Source organism: Apium graveolens, chromosome 10 (assembly GCF_009905375.1).
Source record: "Apium graveolens cultivar Ventura chromosome 10, ASM990537v1, whole genome shotgun sequence".
NCBI classification, from domain to species: domain Eukaryota; kingdom Viridiplantae; phylum Streptophyta; class Magnoliopsida; order Apiales; family Apiaceae; genus Apium; species Apium graveolens.
This window is the reverse complement of record NC_133656.1, coordinates 88,430,631-88,440,174: the sequence shown is the minus strand read 5'-3', so window position 1 is coordinate 88,440,174 and position 9,544 is coordinate 88,430,631. Positions and strand designations below refer to the sequence as shown.

Below are 9,544 nucleotides of genomic sequence, written 5' to 3'. Positions count from 1 at the left end.
TGTCAGACATGGTTCGGTCCATGATGAGCTATGCGAATCTTCAAGTATTCCTATGGGGTTATGTATTGGAAACCTCAGCATATTTACTGAATAAGGTGCCTTCCAAATCTGTTTCTCAAACACCATATGAGATATGGAAAGAAAGGAAACTGAGTCTTAAACACGTTAAGATTTGGGGATGTCCAGCTTATGTCAAGAAAGTTGACCCAGATAAGCTGGAATCTCGATCCGTAAAATGTAATTTTGTGGGATATCCAAAAGAGACTTTGGGGTATTACTTTTACACCGATCATCGGGTGGTTGTCTCCAGACATGCTACCTTCTTGGAAAAGGAGTTTATCCTTGAAGGAAACAGTGGAAGAAAAATTGAACTTGATGAAGTTCAAGAAGCACAAACTACTACAGATCAAGTGGAAACACCTGTTCAGATTGAACAACCTTTTGTGGAATAGCCCATCCGTAGGACAGGGAGAGTATCTCGCCAACCTGAGAGGTATTATGGCCTTGTCATTGAGAATGGAAATGAGTTGTCAATCATTGATGATGACGACCCTGTGACTTATAACGAGGCTATGAGTAGTGTTGACTTAGAGAAATGGCATAGTGCCATGAAATCCGAAATGGAATCTATGTATACCAACCAAGTATGGACTCTGGTTGAGGCGCCTGAAGGTGTTAATCCTATTTGGTGCAAGTGGGTATACAAGAGAAAGATTGGAGCAGATGGCCAGGTGGAGACCTATAAGGCCAGGCTCGTGGAAAAAGGATTCAAACAAAGGCAAGGGATTGACTTTGATGAAACTTTTTTGCCTGTAGCCCTGTTAAAATCAATTCGGATTTTGCTTGCGATTGCTGCTTACTACGACTATGAGATCTGGCAAATGGACGTGAAAATGGCCTTCCTTAATGGGGAACTTGAGGAGGAAGTGTATATGACATAGCCAGAGGGTTTTCTTTCCAAGGGAAATGAACACCTAGTTTGTAAGCTGCTGTGAACCATATATGGTTTAAGGCAAGCTTCTCGTAGATGGAACATCCATTTTGATGAGACAATCAAAGAGTTTGGTTTTATCAAAAACATAGATGAACCATGTGTCTACAAGAAGGTTAGTGGGAGCGCGGTAATATTTCTTGTATTGTATGTGGATGACATACTTCTTATAGGAAATGATATACCGATGCTACAATCAGTCAAAGTATGGCTATCAAAGAACTTCACCATAAAGGAATTGGGAGAAGCATCCTACATTCTCGGTATGAAGATCTATAGAGATAGATCTAGAAGAATGATAGGTCTTACCCAGGGTACATACATCCAGAAAGTGCTTAAAAGGTTTAGCATGGAAAACTCCAAAAGAGGTCTCATACCGATGAGCCATGGAGTGTCCCTTTCCGAAAAATGTCTTCTAAGACACCTAAGGAAAGAGAGCGTATGAGTAAGATTCCTTATGCTTCAGCAATAGGATCTATCATGTACGCGATGTTGTGTACAAGGCTTGATGTTGCTTATTCAATTAGTGTGACAAGCAGATATCAGTCCAATCCAGGTGGAGACCACTGGAAAGCAGTGAAAAACATCCTTAAGTACTTGCGAATGACTCAGGACATTTTTCTTATTTTTGGTGGTAAATCTGAGTTGAAAATAGAGGAGATGTCAACGTCGAGAGAGTTGACACATATAACAATGTAGCAGACCCACTCACAAAGCCACTTTCTCAGAGTCACTTTGATCGTCATAAAGACAAGATGGGTATTAGATACCAGAGTGATTGGCTTTAGTACAAGTGGGAGATTGAAAGAGATATGTCCTAAGTCCAATCATGTATGAGGATTTAGGAATAACTTTTATGTAATCTGTTTTGATTTGATTGATATTAATAAAAGACTTGTTTTTGTTTTTATTGCGGGCTCTATCTATTTAAATGTTTAAATAAAATATACCACAGTTTAGAGTAAAGCTTTTTATGGATTATGATGAGATCATAATAATGAGACCTAAAAGATGACAACTCTAAACTTAAATAGTTCCTGGTCGTAGGATTACTAACTGGTAATTAATAATCCACAAAGATCGGTACATACTATACTTGCTTCATTATGAAGGATGTCTGTTCTCATAGACATTTGTGTGGTGACACTATAGCTAGTATGTAGGTGCTTATTATAGAATAAGTTCACTGAACATGACTCACACAGCTGAACAACTGATGGAGTTCACTCACGTGTCAGCAGTTGTTCACATAGTGATAGTTGTACAAGTATCCTTAGACTTGAGGTCATCATAGTCATCTTGTGTACACTAAACTATGCTTTGGTTTAGTTCTTAGTCTTAAGGGACAATTATAAGGGCTCTACTGGGTATAGGAATTTGAACACGAAGATAGTGTATGATCAATAAAGGATCTACCCCTTCCAGTGTAGGAAGAGAATGTTCAATGCTAATCCACTTATGTTAGTTCAGGAATCTCTGGCCAGAGGGAATGAAATTAGAAAGGAGTTTCTAATTTACATTAAATAGAACTAAGCATAGTGAATGGGAAAGCAAGTGATTAAATAAGATAGGCTTGACACAAGTTCCATGCCTTGTATTTAATCGTGACATTGCAGGGTAGAAGGAATTAATTGTACGGTAACTATTCACTGAATAGGTTCTTGGTATTCTAAGCAGTGAATTCGTATTATCCGGATAGTCGCGATATGCTGAGAAGTATCCCTCACGATGTAGAATAAATATGATTAATTAACTAATCATATATAATAAATTAGAGAATTTATATAAATAATGATAAAATAGTTTTATTATTATTTATTTCTACTACCGGCTTAATATTGAACCTATAGGGTCACACCATAAAAGAGAATGATTTAATGGTGGAGGAATTAATTAATAATGGCTGATAATTATTTATTTATGAAATAAATAATTAATTGGCAAATTTAATAATTGATTAAATGAGATTTAATTGATTATAAATTAATTAAGAAAAGTTCTTAATATTATTAATTAAGAATTTAATTTTTGGAAATTAAATGAAGAGGGAGAATTATTTCTAAAGTGTTTAGAAAAAGAATTATTAATTAAAAGGTGTTTTAATTATTAGTGAGAATAATAAAGGGTTAATAATAATAATATTTTATGGGAAATTTTCAGCTGAAAATTTTGCCTATAAATATACCATTATAAACCCTATTTTTTGCCTCAACCCAAAGATTTAAAAAAAGCCTAATTCTCTCCACCTCCTCCTCCTTCATTACATCATTATCTTGGTGGATACCGGTGGAGTGCTTCACACTTGAGGAGCAGCTGCTAAGGATCTCCGTTCATCATTTTTGGATCGCCATTAAAGACCTCCATCTTTCCATTAACGTAAAGCTTCTTAAGGTAAACATACTGAACTACGAATTAAATATTATTTTTCGCATGGATCCTGCAGAGGGTTTCGTTTTTTTTTTAAGATTTAAATTAACGTTTTCGTTGCGTTTATGTGCTAAAAACCCTTCACATTGTTCAAGCTGTTGTCAATGTTCATGTAGAACACTATCAGCAGCTTCAAGTTTTAGTGAAGTCTGTAGTGATGAGTTTACCAAGTATATTAGAATAGGAAAATCCTAAGCTCTCTGTTCTTTTAAATAAGTAGTCTCACTACTTCTCACTGCACTAGTCTCATGACTTTTAAGAGTCAGAGTTACCTCACAAGGATTGCTAAATCCAGACACTTATTCTACCTCTCCTTTTGCCAGGAAGGATCATGCCTCTCTTATTTTCTATTTTTCTCTCAATATATTCTCTCATTCTCACATGAAATGCTCAATTATTGTTTTCCTACAGAAATAAGAGGTGGATGAGAAGAGTTAATTTAGGATCATATGATTAGGGGAAGACCATATAGGGCTAATCATACTCATTTCACCAGAAAAATGAGTGCATAAGCATCTATGACCGGGGTCACAGTTTGACTCACAGATTTCTATGTGGTTATGACAGTGTTGTCCTCCACTTGTAGTGGGAACCTCCAATTGGATTGGAGAGGATTTGACTGGGTTACTGCCATGTGCACCAGCCTCAAACCCTTGTTTGCCTTGCAACTGGCACTTGAATGTGCTAAGCTTGCCTTTCTTATGACATTGCCATAGGCAATTGTTCTTCTAGCTTTGACTGCTAGGGCAGCCTTTGCTAGAGTTATGAGGGGAGTTGTTTCTTCTTGAGGAACCTCCAATTGAATTGGAGAGGATTTAGATAGCTCCCCCTCAGGAGTACTACCTTCAAACCTATCAGTCTGTTAAGACTGTTTGGCACATGAAGGTGCATTAGTGATATTCATGAAAAGCTGATAAATTTCCATGTTTGTGATACCAGTTCCTTTTTCTCAAACAATAAAATAACTGAAGAACATTTTGGGGATTTTGTCCTTTTGTAAAACAGGTTCCTTTTGAGAGTTACCTGAGTGGGATTGTGTTTGAGTTTGTGTTTGTGTTGTTGTGCCTGGGTAAACTGCAATTTGGTTCTGAATTGTTTTAGCTGCAGTTTTAGCACCAATACCTGTGAATTGATTATTTGAATTCCTTGTTGATGTCTTGTACAAACCTGTAATGCATTGAACAAATGTATCTTTTTGGAGTTTCATTAGACAAATACATTGCAAGATATTTTAGTTGTAAGCATTATTGCAGAGAAGATAAAATTTAATATAGATAAAAGCACATAGTAATTATTACACAAACAAGAGATTGCAAGAAAAGAATAAGATCTTTCATTAAAAATGGAAACATAGTATAGTAAGACATAGATTTAACAAGTAAATCCTAATCCTAACTACTCTAGTTCAGCCTTCTTCTTCTATGCCGCCAACCTCCTTACCTTGCGCTCGTACGCTCTGGACATGGAGTTTGTAAGAGAAATGATTCTCTCCTGCAGTTCCAGAGCAGCAAGTCATTGCTGCTCAGCCACCCTGGCCCGTCTCTCCTGCTCAAGAGAGACTTCCATCTCAAAGAAAAGAATACCAAGTTGATCATCCCATGAGAGTTCATCAAAGATCTCTCGTGGAAGATCAAAAGAGCTGCATACGAACCCCTTGATGTGGATTTGAAGTCCAAAAGGGTCATAATAGACCTTATTGTCAGTCAAGTTTCGAGCTGGAAGATAAACACTGTGGTTGAGTGTGTGAAAAACGGGGGCAGCCATTGGACCGAAAAGAACAATAGGTGAGTTTTGAGGCTAAAAAGTTTATTAGAAAGAGAGTGCTGATGAATGATAAAGAGGGAGGCATTTTTAATTTATAGAGGGAGTAAAGATAGAAACCAATAGACTCTTGAGTTACCCGGATAATACGAATAATAAACACATACGCATATTAGACAGTTAGAAATGACTAGTTACTATTCCCCATTCAAGTACTCAAGAATATTAGTTACTTTAGAGAGTGACTATTCCCCATGCAAATAATTACATACTCCCTACACAAAAAGTAACTCCACCTATCAGCATTCAGTCAAATAAATTAACCACTATTAGCATGCTCAAAACAACACAAATAATGTACCAGTCTACTAACATTGGAATAACCTATTTTCACGTAAACAAGAGATCATATAATCATGTAAATGTGTCAATAAGTCAGAGAAATTAGAGACAAGTATGTCAAAAGTATTTTTCTGAACAGAATTTATGAATTAAATTTGTTTAGTTTTTCATACTTTTTGCTTCTTTTGCTCTGTTATTTATTAAGTTCATATACTGAGGAAATGAAGTAATAAATATTCAATTTACTTAGAATTTTGAAAAATTCCAAGTTCAAATTAATTGATAAGTCTGGGTATTTATAGTGAAAGTATATGACTTATCGAGAACTCAAAAATAGACATTTGGAGTTGTCTATCGAGAAGTCATTTAAAGAAATGAAGTACATGTCGAGAATTCATTTTAAATTACTCTTATAGAGAACTCAAACTTGACTTATCGAAATGTTAAATAAATACTCAGTTTGTCCAAAAAGTGGACTGAATCAATTCTAACTTTTATTTGATTAAATTCGAAATAAAATTAGAATAAATTTTCCAAAAGTAATTTACCAAAATAATTTATCAGTTTAAATTATTTCAGTTCTGAGTTATTGATAAGTCAAGAATTGTACTTGTAGAGAACTCTGTGAATGAACATTATTAGAGAACTCTACAAGGACTTGTCGATAAATCATTTTAAACCTATCGAGAAGTCACTCGAGAAGTCAGTGAGTTGACTTATCGAGGACTTACTCGAGAAGTCCTAAAATGACTTGTCGAGAAGTCAATTTATACTTATCGAGAACTCAGTTTGCTAAATACTTTTGGTTATTGTAATTCTGCCTTTAGTTAATTTTACATATTAAGGATGTAAATTAACACCTAAGCAGTTTACTCAGAATTTGAAAAATTCCAAGTTAAATGAATTTGAAAGACAAATATACAAAGATTTCTGAAATATTTATAATTCATATTTCAGTTAATTTCCAATTTAATCAAATTAATTTTGATTTACTGGAGATTAATCTGCTGCATAATATTAGCTGAGTTCTTGCCTTAGGATGAAGAATTGAGCATTTTAATTTCACTTACAAGTCTAGTGAAAGTTGCTTCATCCAAAGGTTTAGTAAAAATATCAGATAGTTGTTTTTCTATTAGTACAAAAATGAGCTCAATGGTACCATTAGTAGCATGTTCTCTAATGAAATGATACCTCACATCAATATGCTTTGTCCTAGAATGATTTACTGGATTAGCTACTATAGATATAGCACTAGTATTGTCACACATGATAGGAATTTTGTGTAACACTAGGCCATAATCCATTAGCTGATTTCTAATCCAAAGCACTTGAGCACAACAACTCCCTGCAGCTATGTATTCAGCTTCAGCTGTAGAAGTTGATACAGACTGTTATTTCTTGTTGTACCAAGATACAAGTCTTTGTCCAATAAAATGACGGCTTCCACTAGTACTTTTTCTGTCAACCCTGCATCCAGCAAAATCTGCATCTGTGTATCCAACAGCTTCAAAACCAGTTCCCTTAGAATACCATAATCCCAAGTTTGGAGTTCCTGATAAGTGGCATTTTATACCACTTAGAACGTCTTAAAATGGCTTAAATTGGTGTCTTGAAATCAAGTATTTTGTGTATTTGATGCGTTTTTCTAGTGTTTATGCATTTCAGGGTATTAGTTGTATTTCGGGGGAGGAATCATCAAGAATAAGCCTTGGCATGTGTTCACCATTGCGAGAGGAAAGGAATGGGCAGATTACGGCGAAGAAACGGAGCAAGCTTGGAATTTTTCCAGTAGGGTCCTGCGCGCCCGCGCAGCAATGCTGAGCTGCCGCGCAGCAGCCTGCGCGCCCGCGCAGATATGCTGAGCGGCCGCGCAAGGTCGGGGAAAAAGCTGAATTATTTTAGACTTCTACTTCTGTGTGGCTTCCAACTTCTATGTAATCTGAGTTTTATGGGACTATTATATAGGTAGATTTGAGACGTTTTCACAGAGAGTATTAAGGAGATTATGTTTTAGATTGTGTTTTACGCAAGAAGCAAAGGAGATAAGGAAGAAGACCGATTTAGCACACCGCAACGAAGAGGAAGCATATATTCTTGTGATTTTTATTTCGTTGTAACGTTGGATGCTAGTTTTCTTTCTTTGACTTATTTACTCTTGTGACGTACTCTGTTTTAATATAATTAGTGTAGTTATTATTTTCTTGTGTTGTTTGTCATGATTTCATATGAACCCATGATGGCGATAAGTTCTATTATGGGCTAATCGTGATCATGGGGTTACGACGGATTTATTATGGAAATCTTTAGTTAATTGTTTAATACTTTAGTGTGTGATGATTGCATGATATCTAGTATTGGTTGTGCGTATTCGTCTTATGTGCGTCGCGAACATATAAGATAGGGTGTTAATCTCTTGTGAAGCGACGGTGGATCTTGAGATTAGAACTTGCCATGCTAGCATAGGTTCATGTACGTTGTGCATGATTAATGGGTAACTCTAACAGTTTTATTTGCCCTATGTAATCAAAAAGGATAACTTGTGCTTAAATCGTTGTGTTGTCAATTTCTGTAGACATATAGGAACTCAACATAATTGATGACTATTCAACTTCTATCTTAATTGTGGATGCTTGGTAGAATGGTATTAGTACAATGAAAGTTGGCTTTTATCAGTTTCGTGTTATTCGATTAATGTCATCACTGTCACATGCTAAAGGTAATAACAATGGCTATCGAAGGAAGTAATAATGAAGTTGTGATCTCATGAGTGTTTTATTATTGATAAATTGAAGTGTTAGTTAAGTGGTTAATTAAGTAGTTAATTATAGTTAATATTTAATCAACAATTTTAAGTGTTATTATCTTAACATTGAGAAGTAATCATACATTGGTGAGTGAGTTTAATTAGACAATAATTTAGTCTGAGTCTCTGAGGGAACGAACTAGAAAGTATTCTATATTACTTGCGAACGCTTATACTTGCGTGAATATTAGTGCGTGTTTTCGCCCTAACAAGTTTTTGGCGCCGCTGCCGGGGACTCGGCGTATTTGTTTAGTTTATGTACTTACCATCATTGGTCATTAGGACTCAGTGATTAGGACGTAGTAGTTATTTACTCTTTTCGGTTGTGTTTCAGGTACTTTAGCAAGCGTTTATGCAAACTCGTTCTCGTGCTCGCAAGAGGACTTTAGATACAGCTGAGGAGACAGACGAAGTTCTTGATATTCCGGAGAAGTTAGATTTTGAGGATTCGGATTCAGGAACTGAGCAAAAAGAACCAGTAAACATGGGAGATCGTATTGTTCAAGCTGATCCAGCTCTTATGGATTTTTCTCGGCCTAAAATTGATGACATTCAGTCAAGCATCCTTCATCCGGCTATTCAAGCTAACACCTTTGAAATCAAGTCGGGCACTATTCAGATGGTGCAGAATTCTGTTTCTTTTGGAGGAGCGGCAACTGAAGACCCCAACATGCATATAAGAAATTTTGTCGAGATCTGCAGCACTTTTAAGTATAATGGCGTGACTGATGAGGCTATCAAGTTGAGGCTTTTCCCATTCTCATTGAGGGATAAAGCTAAAGACTGGTTACATTCTGAACCAGCTGGGTCCATCACTACGTGGCAAGATCTTGCGCAAAAGTTTCTGGTAAAGTTTTATCCAATGGCAAAGACTGCTGCTATGAGGAGTGCTCTTACTCAGTTTGCGCAGCAACCTACAGAATCTATGTGCGAGGCTTGGGATCGCTACAAGGAAATGTTGAGAAAATGTCCACATCATGGAATGCCGGATTGGATGGTGATCACTGGTTTTTATAATGGTTTGGGGGCCCAATCTCGGCCCATGCTCGATGCAGCAGCTGGAGGCGCCTTATGGGCTAAAAGCTATACTGAGGCGTATAATCTTATAGAGACGATGGCTGCAAATGAGCATCAAAACCCAACTCAGAGGATGACGTCAGGCAAGGTCACAGGTATTCTGGAAGTTGATGCAGCCACCGCTATTGCAGCCCAGCTCCAAG

At 36.5% G+C, this 9,544-nt stretch overlaps 1 non-coding gene across 1 annotated transcript; it reads right to left on the bottom strand.

The window, feature by feature from the left end:
- Positions 1-9,201: 9,201 nt before the first annotated feature.
- LOC141694249 (small nucleolar RNA R71) lies at positions 9,202-9,308 on the bottom strand. Its single transcript, XR_012563570.1, has one exon. It is a non-coding gene; the product is annotated as a small nucleolar RNA R71 (small nucleolar RNA).
- Between the last annotated feature and the right edge of the window lie 236 nt (positions 9,309-9,544).